Below are 13,941 nucleotides of genomic sequence, written 5' to 3'. Positions count from 1 at the left end.
ATCAGTTAAAATCTGTCTGGACGTTGTGCTGACATAAGTGTCTGCAATGGGTAGGCTGGGGTTAGGCACCAGGATGTATTTTTTAAGCTTTCCTCTTCCAGACTTTGTGAGAGAGGGAGGATAGGTGATAGTGTAGTAGTTAGAATCGATAGTGGAGATGGTGAGTGCCAAAGGGGCTGTGGAGGATAGGATGGAAGATGAAGAAGGGATTCCACAGCACAGCACCAGCAAAAGCTCACAAGTAGCCAAGAGATGAAAGAAAAACAGATGCAATGGACACACCAGAATTCAAAATACCAAAAAGCACAGAAATGCAATGCAAATGGGGTGCATAGATGTTAAAAGACACACCAGAATTTAGGAGCCCGAAAAGCACCAAAATGCAATGCAAAATAGGTGCAGAGATGTTAAAAAACACACCAGAATTCGAAATACCAAAAAACACTGAATTGCAATGCAAAATGGGGTGCAGAGATGTTAAAAAACACACCACAATTCGAAATACCAAAAAAGAACAAAGATGAAGCGAAAAGAGGGATAAAGTAAGGCAAGGGAGGCACAATGGCACAGGCACACCTTGGTTCAACAGCTGTTTAGGTTAGTGAAAAGGCGATACCAATGTCCAGCCATGACTCACTGGGCCTCATTCCGAGTATGGCGGTAAGGGATAGCGGCCACCGCTAACGAGAGCGGTGGCGGTAATCCCTTACCGCCATACTCCGAGTTCCCTTTGCGCCATGGAGGTTTTAACACCTGCTTTTAGCAGGTGTTAAAAACCATGGCGCTAAGGGACCTTGATGTTAATTACGCCACCGTAATTTACGGTGGCGTAATTAACGCCTTCCCCACTCCCATTATGCCCTATGGGGCAAGAATGGGAATGGGGAAGGGTAAATGGGGATTGGGGAATTACCGCCCCGCCAACCTTGGAATGGGGCGGTAATTCCGCCATCCACCAAGACGCTGCCGGTCCGGGTACGGCGTCAACCAAGGCGTTAATAGCGCCATTGGTTAGCGCCGTACTCAGAATGAGGCCCACAGGTATTCTTGAGGGGAGAACAAAGTCTCAGGGGCACAAGTACGTGGGTCAGCAGGCTGCATGCTTGGTGGCTGTTCCATGAGGTGCTACGGGGTGAAAGCAGGAGAGTGCCTTCCCAGCCCTCCAGAGCACGGACAGGAGCATTCATAAAGGCCAGATGTAGAAAGTGGTGGCCCAATCAGCGTTAATACGACATGGTTGCCGCAGCAACCCTTGGAGGAACTCCGGTGCTGATGAAAAGGGCGGCCATGTTTGAAAGAAAACGTTCAGGCTTGCTCTGCATATGCACACGCTCGTAATGAGAAGTGAGGGGCTAAGGAGCCCGGCTGGCAGCCTGTAGCAGTGTAGAAGCAGCTGTAGTACAACTAATGTTATCACACATAAGCGAAAGAACGAGGCGACACGTTTCCCCCACACCATGAGATGCTTACCGCTATGGAAGTCTCCCCTGCGGGATCAAGTGCAGTGCTGCTGGGCGGGTGGGGAGAGGACTGCACATCAACAGCCGTGCTCACTGGAAAAGAAAGAGAAGAGAGATGTGATATAGGCTCCAGTGTTTTTATTTCTGGTTCTTCTAATTCTGACCACTTCACCCCTATTCCTGCATCTGGATCTATCGAAGTGCCAGATGCAACCTCTCCTCACGCTCTCTCATTTTCTTCCCTTTCTTCATCTGACATCATTATACCCCAACTGGTATAGCTTTTATCCCTTTCCTCGTCATCAAGAACTAGTCTGCTTAGGGACAGCGTTCTATGCATGTCCATCATTTCGTCATCCGATCTATCTCTTGTTTCTCTCTGTGAAGATCCTTTGATACTCCCTCTGGTCTTGTAACCATCTTTTCCCCTCATCTGTCTGTATAATTCCCCAATGCTTTTCCCTATACCTTCTGCCTCATGCTCATCAGCCCATGTTGGTGCTCTAGGTATGTCGTGCAGCTCCATGTGGGGCTGTTGCGACCTAGTCTCTTCTTCCCATTGTTCTCGTTCTCCAACTGGTATTACACATCTGTTAATGATGTGATCTATTTTGTTTTCCCTTTCTCCTCTACTTATTGTCATTCCTTTTGTTCTTCCTCCTGTCTTCTCCTCTCCCTCTCGTCTTCCTTGCAACCTTCTTTCTTCCAAACTCTGTGTTTCCATTTCCTCATGTTTCTTTTTCTCCCCATCTTTTCTACCTTTCTTCTGCTCTTCATGCCTTCTTCGTACTTCCTTACGCTTCCTCTCTTTTTCCATCTCATCTTTATGTGGCCTTCCTTATTCTTTTTCCTTTCTTTCCCATTCCTCTATTTCTTCTCTTTCTTTAACTTCACCGATACCCTTTCAATCTAATTTAAGCAATATTTGTCCTCCCATTCGCTAATTGTGTACAAGTGTCACTTCACTGGCTTTGTCTAAATCTCCTTTTTGTCTCTTGGTCTCTTCTTATATCTCTATCAATCTATCAATCTATCGGGGGCATGGGCTGAGTTCATGTAGAGCAGACGTGACCTGCACAAGCTCCCACTGAGATCCTTATTTAGATCCTGCACATGGAGCCAAACAGCGTTTCTGGTACACCTGAAATACCCAAGAGAGCAGCACATACTCAGTTCCGGTCTTTGTGCTGCAGCGGGTAAGAAACAGAACTTCTGGAGCCCAAACAACCGCACCAAAACACTGCGAGGAGAAAAGCAAGATGGCAACCTGATCCGGCTTCTCTCGCCGGACGAGCTGCGGAGGTGGACGTCGAGAGGAAGCTGTGTTGGACTGCCGTGGGCTGCTGTGGAGACATCGGCTGCACCGGGAAGCTAAGGTGCGTGCGGCTCCCTGAGCAACAAGAAGAGATTGCTGAGGATCTGCTGGTTTGAGGGACAGAGATGGCATCAGACTATGCGGTGAATGGGCCGGGAAGTAAAGTAGGAAGCGTGGGCGAGACCTGAACTGGTGCGAGGGAGGCTGCAGGAGCATGCTGTGTGTGGGAAGGCGTTTGCAGGTGGTGAGGACTGCGTAGGCACAGGGGCAGCAGAACCCAGACCAGGAGCACGCTGGTGAAGGCTCGGCAGCGCTGGATGCCGCATGAGACATGGGCCAACTCTTGAGACAAGGAGCAGTAGAACGGGAGATATTTGAGTACTCAGGATATTCTGACACACGGGAGTGGAGCGGATGCGAATTGGTGAAGGCACATATTGGATTTGACTAGCTCTGGCTCTGGAAAAAGGGCAGGCAATAATAGACACTAGTGCTCAGAGCTAGTGGAAGCACTTTCCTATTTGGGGGCAGATATTGTGCAACCTGTTAACCGATTAACACAATATGGATCCTTCTATCCAAGTAAACAGGATTTGCCCTGACAGTCAGATATTAACACAAAAAATGGTTAGCACATCTGAACACCCTTTCTTCCTTTGTATTCTGGCATCATAGATAGACCAAACGGGCCACAGAATAAAATGAGGCTTAGTGGCAGTTTTCTCAACTTTGGACCCAGCAGTCCTAGTTTGAACAGCGGAAGAAGCAGATGAATGTCACTTGAGTTAGTGACCTTCTCCAATCATCTATAACTATGAGTGTCGATCTCGAACACAATTCTCCTTTAGTACAATTAGTCACGGGCCAAGCAGCATTATTTGTAAAATAAATATGTTTGGTAAGAACATACGAATGGTGTTTTTCAGAATGAATTGTGCAATTAAGAAGCGCAAATAAATGTGCCATCTCTTACCTAATTCACTTATTTTTTGCAACAAAGCCGTGACCAGTATTTTCCTTTTTACAAAGGCCATGACTATAGTCTCAACACGTGGCAATTGATGACGGTGCAGTAAGAAATATAGCACATGTCTTTTAAACTCCAGAGACTAGTGAATATTTCACTGTATTTTTAATTGAAGACTGTACTGAAGAAAGTGATTTTAGCAAACCCATACCACTGAAACTGGTATAGAGTAAAAAACTGTAATAGGAGTACCATCATCCTAAGCCAGGTGTTTACACTTTTGTTCTGATCTTCTTGTGGACCAGCAAGCCACTGAGGTTCAAAGATGGATTAGACATTGGTTGTTATAGTAAACACTATTTTATAGCTTAGAGATTCTAGGGAGAAGTTCACCTTGTCTATAGGTTGATAAATTGAGTTGTACCAGAAATAGGCATGTGGACTTTGCCATATTTGCTCTCTTTTTAAGTATGAATGTTAGAGAGTCGTTAAAGAGAGGAAGAGAATAAAACCATCAAGAATAGTAATTCCTTATTTTATCCTGTTCTTATTTTATCCACTTTTAGATAAGAGGCACACCAGCACATCCTAGAATTAGTACACTAGTAGGCAGCATTGGTGAGACAATCATTCTATCCTTGTGTCTCTTTAAGTATGTGGATGTGCAGGTTACCCCCTCCTTAACTTCTGGATGAGTGTGAACCTGTTAACCGACCTGCTTAATGAAACTGCACAGCAGCTCAAAGTTAGGCGGGAGTGTGGGGATTACGCCGTTACTGGACACACTACTGCTAGTTGCATAGATGGTATTTGACGGTGGACAGCATGCAAATACCCTGTGAACCTTGGCAAGCACTGCTAGCTGGAATGAAGCGAGGAGCCACTAACTTGCAGTAGTTGCCACGAGCTGAGTGGTGCAGGGGGTGAGCAACCTGTAAATCTAAAATTGGCTGGAAAATACCATAGCGCAACCACCTAGAATATACCACTCATTGACAACACTTCAGGTATGTCCCCCACAAGGAACAAACAGAAGGGCACCATAATGGAATCCTTTGCAGGACAGGCAAAGGACCGGGATGCGGCAGCCTCAGCTGAGATAACAATGGGAGAAGCATTGGTGTCACAAGGGGACCCTCCCTCAGGAATCTAGAGTACTAGCTGCCATTGCGGTCTTGAGAACGTCACGAGAGGGCAAAATAGAAGCAGTGAGCATTGATGTGCAGCTACTAAGCCAGAACGTACGCTCACTTGCTGAGAGGGTTACGACGTCAGAGACAAACCCGAAGGCCACTGCCACGATCGATTTGACAGTGAGAATGAAGGAGCTGGAGGTGAGAAATGCCATATTGGAGCCGCGAGTGGAAGAAAGTGAGGGGAGGTCCTGCAGGAACAACATAAGGGTGCTGGGAGACCTGATGAGATACATTGAAAACCTGCTTTTACAAGAGGTTGGCTCATGGAAGCTGTCACAAGGGTTAACAGTGGAAAAGGCGCACAGGTCCCTCCAAAGGAAACTCCCGCCTGGATCATATCCTAGGCCGGTCATCGCCAGGATTCTAAACTTTAGGGACAGAAAAGTAATACTTCAATTTTCAAGTGAGGGCTGGACAAATACAATGTAATAAGGCAGCAATAGCGATATACCCGGACCACACACCCATGCTGCAACAAAAATGAAACAGGTTTGTGCCCATCAAGGCACAGCTCTGACGGCTAGGAATAAAATAGATGTTGAAGTGTCCAGCTAGACTGAAGGTTATTTATGGCAGGAGAATACCATTTTTGGAAACACCCAAGGCGGCTAACATGTGGCTTGAACATAACAACCTGGGGAATAGAGAGGAAGGAGATACCCGTGGACTAAAGGAGCTGCCTATTTGAACTGATGCTGAGTGAAAGCACTAAAAGAAGCATGACTTGCAGCAGAGACTAGCACCTTGCTCACCTGTTAAGGCTATTATAACCTTTCAGAAATGCCCTGCTGCACTTGAGACTTACGGACTGCTGGAGGGCTCTGGTCTTATTGAAGACGCAATGTATGGCAGCACACTAGACTTGATCTGTCTACGCAACACACTGATGTGAGAACGTCGCTGTGGGAAAGCGGAGAACAGTGGAATGTGCAGCATCACTGCCGGGTGGTGCGGGGGTAACCCTGAACTTAATGTTAACTGTTGTCAGCCGTTTGCTGGCCTTTACCTGGTACACAATGGCTAATTATAGCTTTGGTAGTACGGGTATGCCCGAACTGAGACTTTCTGTTGGTCGATGTTTATCCCCGGTGTTCAGGCGGTTGCTGAACCTGGTTATATTTGTTTGTTTTTATAGAGCTCAATGAAGGTCTGATGGGTGAGGGGAGGCAGTGGCTCAGTGTCAGGAGCTGGGATGGGCTACATTGTAAACTATCAAATGGTCAAAAGGTGATGTGCTGGACCTACAAGATATTGGGGAGTAGGGTATGAGATAACAGCGTGACACGGACCGCAGGGCTCTCAGAACAAGGTAAAAGGTGGCTGGATGTTAAATACCACTATGACACATGGCAAGTTTTTGTCCTGGAATGTTAGGGTACTGGAATCTTATATATGAAGGAAAAGGGTGAAGTCTTATTTTCAAAGGAAAAAGATTTCCATAGCTTTGCTTCAGGACACCCACCTGCTGCTTGAAGCAACTCTTGTCAAGATGGGGCGGGATGGAATGTGGCTCCATGTTCTCGCAATTTGCTAGGGGTGTTCTTATATGGGTAGACGCAACAGTTCCCTTAAAAGTATCAGAGGTGGTGGTAGACAAGGAGGGCCGATATGTCACCCGTGTGTGGCTACATGGGCCAAAGGGGTGTGTGTTTAGTAAACTCCTACTTTCCTAATTGCTCTATTCCGGCGCATGGGCACTTTGATAAACCTGAAGGTGTCTCACCCGCTAGTCCCAGGAGATCTGTCATCCAGGTGGTCAGGACACGGCCATCAGTAATGGATCCAGTTCATGGGGTGAACCAGTAGGGGAGGATCACCTGGATGGGGGGCCTTCGGGGAGTGGATGTGGAACACCGACGAGCGTGACACAGTACCCCTTTCCTTATAACACCTTTTCCCCATCCTACCATGTAGGATAATTAGATGCTCTGCCCACCCCCGAACACACTTTCTTATGCCGTGAAAGTCAACAGACTAACACCATAGCCGTTTACTGGACGTGTACCAACACAGGGGTCAGGCAGAGTCAGGCAATTGACAATAACTACACACATCTGGCAGCCTTTCCCTTACTCACAGGGATAAAAGGCAGAGCATGAGACCACACTTTGAGCAGGGACAAACTCACGAGGAAGCAGCTATTCCAGGACAGCAATTCAAACGGAGAAGAAAGGCAGGGAGACCGGGAAGGACAACAAGGAGGGAAGCTCCCTTGCCCTTTTTAATCCAAACCGGCAAACCTCTGTGAAAAGAATCATAAGACTGAGAACTATAGCTGATAGCCAAGGTGGGGAGAAGTGCTTGCAACCGTGATGCCGTCCTTGACTCCAGAGACAAGAAACAACGAGGAGGTCAGCACAGCAGGTGAGTCTTAAGGAGAACCGATAGTAAAGCGGACGGTGTTGAGCGAAGGTTGCAAATGGCAACTTGTTATGAACAAAGAACTTGTGTGCTAAGTGAACTTTTAAAGCCCAGGGGGAAACAAGCTGCAGAGTGGTCCATCGTCTGGCTGGTCCCCTTTTCTTTTGAACATTATTGTAACAAGAGACCGCAGGAAAGGCCGGAATAAAGTTAAGGTGGTCATACAAGGGTCGAGCCAAAACCTCTTGTACACTTGAATGTCCTTAACCCATTACCAAAGTTTTGACATTGTGGAACAGGCATGTGCGCCCGGCTGAGGGAAACGCTGTACAAACGATAAATGTGGAAAGCCTGACTGGGGGCTTGAGGGAAAGCTTGACTGCGGGCTAAAAAAAGCTAAGGGAAGTGAATCGCACAAGGTATTATGAATAAGTGAACTGTGTGAAACTGGCAAATGTGAACCCGACTGAGGAAAGCCAACGGTACAACAAGGATCGGCTCCCATCTTAGATTTATGTTTAGATTAGGTGTTTTTCTCACCAATTTATACAGTTTAATAAACATCCTTGAACTGTGAGCACTTGTGTCTGTCTTTACTGTTACCACCATGAGTTCCTTACAGCGCTCACTTAGCAGTGCGATTACATCAAGAAGGGATGTGATGTTATTGTAGGGAGGTGATTTTAATTGTGTAAAGGATGTGCTTATGGATAGATCTTCAGCCCCCTACCCCCGAGAGGCTCCTCCCCTGCATACTGATGCTCTGAACGCAACCATTTCCAAGCTTCCTATGGGGGATATATGGAGGGAACCACCGTCGAATGCTAAGGGGTACTCTTATTATTTGTTCCCGCAAGGCCTACACATCGGAATTGACTCCATATTCGTGGGGGTGTAATACCTGATGGAGTTTACAAGTGCGGAATATGCAGGACGAACTGTGTCAGACCATTCTCCACTGTTGGTTATGTAGGAAACGGGGGGACCCAGGGCACCTATCCCAACGTGGCGTATCCCTACGGACACCTTAATAGATGAGCTATTTAAGGACACACTACACCAAACCATAGAAAGGTACTTCAAGATTAAAGTTGATAGTGTAGACAGCTGGGGTACTGTGTAGGAGGAAATGAAGTTAGTGGTCTCAGGAACATCATAGCGAGGGCGGGGGGTGCTCACAGGCAACTGAGGAAGGATCTGGATATACTGTAAGATAAGATTACAAAGATTGAGGCCCAGAGACGAATGGCAGAAAATCTGGAGAGGGACTTCACTGAATTGAGAATGCAGTGTGTACAAGCTTGGGCAGGCTTTCCAAATTTGACAACGAGGCACGAAGGGTGCAGATGCATGGGGAGTGGGATACGTCTGGCAGAATGCTAGCATGGTTGTGCAAGCAGGAACAGCCTAGAGTGCTGACCACGCTGTTACTGGATGAATGTGGTGCCCCATGGAGGTCTCAGACGGCCATAAATGATATCTTTGCTGCGCTTTATGCCCAGTTGTACAGACATGACACAGAGGTGGCCCAGGGGAAGATTGAAGAGGCTATCGGCCAAATTCAGCTTCCGCAACTAACTAAAGAACAGGTTGCGGCACTTGAAAAACCTATCTCCTTGGAGGAGGCGATGGAGGCAATAACAACACTTGCCACTGGTAAAACGGCACGGAATGATGACCTCCGGTCAGAATTCTGCAAAACGTATAGTTCACTGTTAGTGAGTCCACTACTAAGGTTTTATGAAGAAACGTACGGGAAAGGCATTCTCCCGCTGGGTATGAGAGAGACAATGGTAATACCTATACCTAAACCAGGGAAACCTATGGAGCGCTGTGATTCTTATTAGCCACTGGCCATGCTGAATTAAGATGCCAAAATCCTAACATCTATATTGGCGGGTCGCCTCCGCGAAGCAATAACCACCGTAATACACACTGATCAGACAGAGTTTGTACCTGGCCATAGCACAGCTTCTAACCTGCGCAGTTTGCAGCATGTCATAGATCAGACCAACGGACAGCTGGCGCAACTAGTGGTGGTATCACTTGATGCTATGAATGCCTTCGACTGTTTTTTTGGGAGTGGATGCATGCAGCCTTAAAAGGTTTTGAGATAGGTGAGTCATTCATTCGGTGGGTTAAACTACTGTACACCAGCCCGTTGGCTAGGGTAAAATCTGGAAAGTGCATATCTGAGATAAGGAATATACAAAGGGGAACCCGTCAGGGTTATCCGCTTTCACTGATGCTGTATATACTGGCTCAGGAGCCCCTAGTGGTATATCTTAGACAAGAGTACTCGGAAGTCGGCATAGATGTGGGAGGCACTAGACATTTTATATCAATATATGCGGACAATGTTTTGGTATGCTTGTGCGAGCCTTCACACAATCTCCCTATTATGTTAGAGGTACTGGACGATTTTGCAAAAATGTCAGGATTATGTTTAGTAGGCAGAAGTCATGTCTTTTTCCTCTTGCAGGATTTAGAAGAGAAGTTAGGGAGTATCTACCAGAATTGGGGCTAAAATGGGAAACAGCCATGTTTACACATATAGGGGTACAGATAGCTGTGAGAAACCTGAAGGTGTCTGCCTGCCTAAACCTCGGGATCTGTCATCCAGGTGGCCAGGACACGGCCATCGCTATTGGATCCACTTCCTGGGGGTGTACCAGTGAGGCAGGATCACCTGGGTGGGGGGTCCCTGGGGAGTGGGACACTGATGGGTGGGATGTGGTAACCCCCATCCTTTAACACCTTTTCCCCATCCTCTTATGTAGGATATTCTAAACCACTGCCCCCCTTTGCCACCGCGAACACTTTCGCACAACACAACGGACAACAAACTAACACTCGAGTCATTTACCTGACATGTCCCAATACCAGGGTCAGGCGAAGTCAGGCAATTGATCAGAATCACACACACCTGACAACCCTTTCCCTTCCCCACAGGGATAAAAGGTGGAGCCAGAAAGCACAGTACGAGAGAGCCGAGCGTAGCAGAGATCATAATGAGACGGCTACCAGGCAGCAGTTCAAGAGAAGGAGAAAAGCGGTAGGAAGCGAGAGGGTGGCAAGGAGAGAAGTAACCTTGCCCTTTTCGTCTCAGGCCCGCAGAACCTTTGTGAAGGAGAAGCTAAAACCGCAAACAATAGCGCAAGTATCCTGCTGGAGATGTGAACGGTACAGAGGGCAAGCTTATGTTGATAAGCAGGAGCGAGGGAAGCTCCTGCGCCCTTGGTACTGGCCTTGACTCCGCAGAAGCCAGAAGCCAAGTGGTTCATCACAACCAGTGAGTCGAGGAGAGAACCGATAAGGACCGGGCTGTGTTGAGTTACAATCGCAGGAGTGGCAAGCTTCGAACTAAGGCTAATGAACTTGGAATTGAACTGTGAAAGAAAGGGAAGGGGAGACCAGCTGTAGAGGGAAAGCAGCAGCACGTGGGTACTAACTCGAGAGACTCTGGTCGAGCCCCATATGAGAAAAACTCCAAATACCAGAAGGCCGTAGGAAGGCCAGCAAAGTATGTTAAAGTGGTTTTACATAGGTTTAAGCAAAATCCCTGTACAATCGAAAGACTTTGATCTACAAGCACTGTGAAAGAAAGGGAAGTGAATCCCTAATCCTTTGAACTGCATAAAAGATATAAAAGGCAACATTGAAAGTAAAGAGGGATGAGCCACTATCACCCTGTTTGAGAGCCATAGTAAACCTGGTGAAGGGTGGCTAAGAATTAAGAGGATCGAAACCCGGCGGAGTTGGATTCAAGGGTGAAAAGTCGTCACCCCAAAGCAAAAGTTAAACGCGATGGCAAGAGTGAACCTGAAAGAGGGATGACAGAGATGAAGCTATCACCCAAGTACCAGCAGTCAGGAACGGTCGGAGCCTGACATAGGGAGCTCCAGGGGTGAAATCATCACCCGAGTACTGACAGTCAAGAGAGGTCCGAGCCCTGCCGAGGGAGATCCAAGGGTGAAGTTTTCATCAACACATTATGTGGAGAGTGATAGGAGAAGGGTCAGCCCCAAAGAGGGGGACCCAGGAATGAAGCCATCACCCTAAATTTGGAACTTTGTGGATTACAATTGAGAAGGGTCAGCCCAGAATAGGGGGACCCAGGGGTGAAACCGTCACCCATATGGAACTTTGATAACAAACCTTAATTTGCTACAGGAACTTTTGATTTTTGATTATCTGATCACATCAGTCCCGAAGCCAAGAGACTTTCTAAGGAAACGAGACATGGCCATCGACTGCCCTGAGAACTGTCATATGGAACTGTCGTCTCGTGCTAGAATTGCCCAAGATTGTACTGTGCTCCACCAACTCCACCTTACCCCGTGCTCAAAACGTGGGTGTCACTCACCGTTAGGGTATCCGTTGAGGGAACCCAGATGAATGGTAGAGTAGAGCACCGGACTTCTAGTTGGTCCAGTTGATTGAAGAACCTGGGTTATGCCTTAACCCAGGTCTCCACTCTTAAGGGAGCTATTTTTCCTGATACGCCCCTCTGCTGTGTAAAACTAACAGACAGAGGGGTAAATCAAACAAAAGAGCAGGAGAACATACCACCACAGTACCAGGCTGCAAAGGAAAGCAAAAATGGTTACTTAGGTTATGCAATTGGATTTAAAACAATACCTATACCCTCTTTCCCCTTTAAATAGAAACCTGATCCCACTCTTCTAGGGTTTCAAGATGATGACAGTGCAGGTAGTCGGGCGCCTAACAAGAAACCAGATAAGAATCAGGATTTATGCTAGGGTAACAGTATTGTTCTAGTGATAACAGAACAGGGTAGGTTCTTACCAATGGGTCATAGAACAATGGTTGGAAAATGGAGGATGGTTGAAATAGCAGAATGCAATGGCAGACAATGGCGGGATAAAATAACAAATGGGAAGGTTAGTTAGGATCTCACCCGGGCAGAGGGGCGCTCTAGAGTCGGGCTGGTGCACTTGATGGTTTCAGCAGCGCATCCTGTGGGTGCACACGAGTTCAATGCAGACGTTCCCAAAAGATTTCATGTGCCTGTGAGGAGATAAGGTAGCATGAAGGTAATAGATAAGAATGAAATGGCAGAGAGGGCGCGAGCAGCTACTTGGATGAGAAGAGCACCCGCTCTCATAGTGAAGCAAAATGGAGTGTGAGCGGAGCGACCACTGCAGTCAGGAAGCAGAATGGAGTCTACAGGGAAGTATAAAGGCGAAACAGGTAAGGTTTAATACTATGCGATGGAATGCACAGATGTCGCTAAAGAAAGCAATACAGGGACAGGCAACGCCAGAGCGACTATTCCAATTTAGTAAGCGTAAGCAGTCCAGGGACAGGCAGTGGTTTGGCAACGGCAGCAGTCGCTAATCCGAAAGCAGCAAGCGTAACACTCCAGGGACAGGCAGGTTTCAGCAACTGTAAAAGCAAAACAAAACCGATTCAGCAGGTGATATCAAATCCAAAAGACAGGCAATAGTCAGAAAGTCAGGTTTGGCAGCGTCAAGGTAGTGAACGACTACAGTCAGAAGCAGCGACTGTCAGTACTGCGCATGCCTTTATTCAAACGTTGCTGGTGAAACCTGCATATCTGGGCAGCTAACCCAATCACGTTACCATGAGTGGTAACCATAGCAACCCCTTTTTACCGAAGCGCAGCATTGAAGCTGCAGAGTGTCTCCAAGGAAACCACCACCTATGTAAAAAGGGGACAGCGGAATGTAGTATCCCGCTGGGAGCGGGACACCAAAACCTGGAAATAGAAGCCCAGGACCTTGCAGATGTAACAGTGGGGAAAGGAGAACCAGGCTACCGCCTTCTGACTTATCATTTGAGAACACTCCTTTCTTTTTCTTGAAACCTAACCCCACACCCCTTTTTGTATTTAGTGTAAGGAATTGGCAATAGGTTTTCTTAGTATAGGCCCTTTCATTTGACTTGACGCCAGTAGGACTGCATATCACTTTCATTGTTCAATAAACACCCTTGAACTGTAATCACTTGTGTCTGTCTTACTTGTTGTCACCATGAGTTCTACATATATGATGTCAGAAGTGGTATATATTCAACTGACAAAAATTGAAAGCCCATGCTAATAATTGCGGTGCCACCAGAAGGGGAAAATAGGATAGTCGATCTCCTAGAATCACGCCGTGTGGCCACGTTGAAAGAGGTGTTATCCTCTCAGTTAAATATTCCATCTGGCCAGCAGAAGCTATTCTTCAAGACTCAATCTTATTACATACCCTTCCTCTCTCTCATTATAACCTACAACCTTAGGACCGGATAATTCTCAAAGTTTGACCGGTCTTCTCTTTCACTAGACCCAGTGCTTTGAATCCTCCTCCCTCTGAAACCTTTTTTTCCAGTGTAGTCAGTTTTCATCACTGGCAGGACCCTCTGGGTTACAAATTAATGTATACAGGTCCACTCTTTTGACTGACTCAGAATCATAGAACTCTGAAGATTTTGAAACCTTGTCTGAAGGGATGGAGAGTTTTATTTCTGATTTAGATACCTCAGGAGAAACCGTTACATCTCCTGAATAAATGGCTGATCTGACCAATATTATTGGCCAACTACCAGCCCACCATATGTAGGCCAAAAATAGACTCCGGGAGAGTTTAACAAAACTGATTGAATTACAGGCAA

Source organism: Ambystoma mexicanum, chromosome 2p, assembly GCF_040938575.1.
Source record: "Ambystoma mexicanum isolate Mex_15411 chromosome 2p, UKY_AmexF1_1, whole genome shotgun sequence".
Classification (NCBI taxonomy): Eukaryota; Metazoa; Chordata; class Amphibia; order Caudata; family Ambystomatidae; genus Ambystoma; species Ambystoma mexicanum.
Note: the sequence above shows the minus strand (reverse complement) of the source record.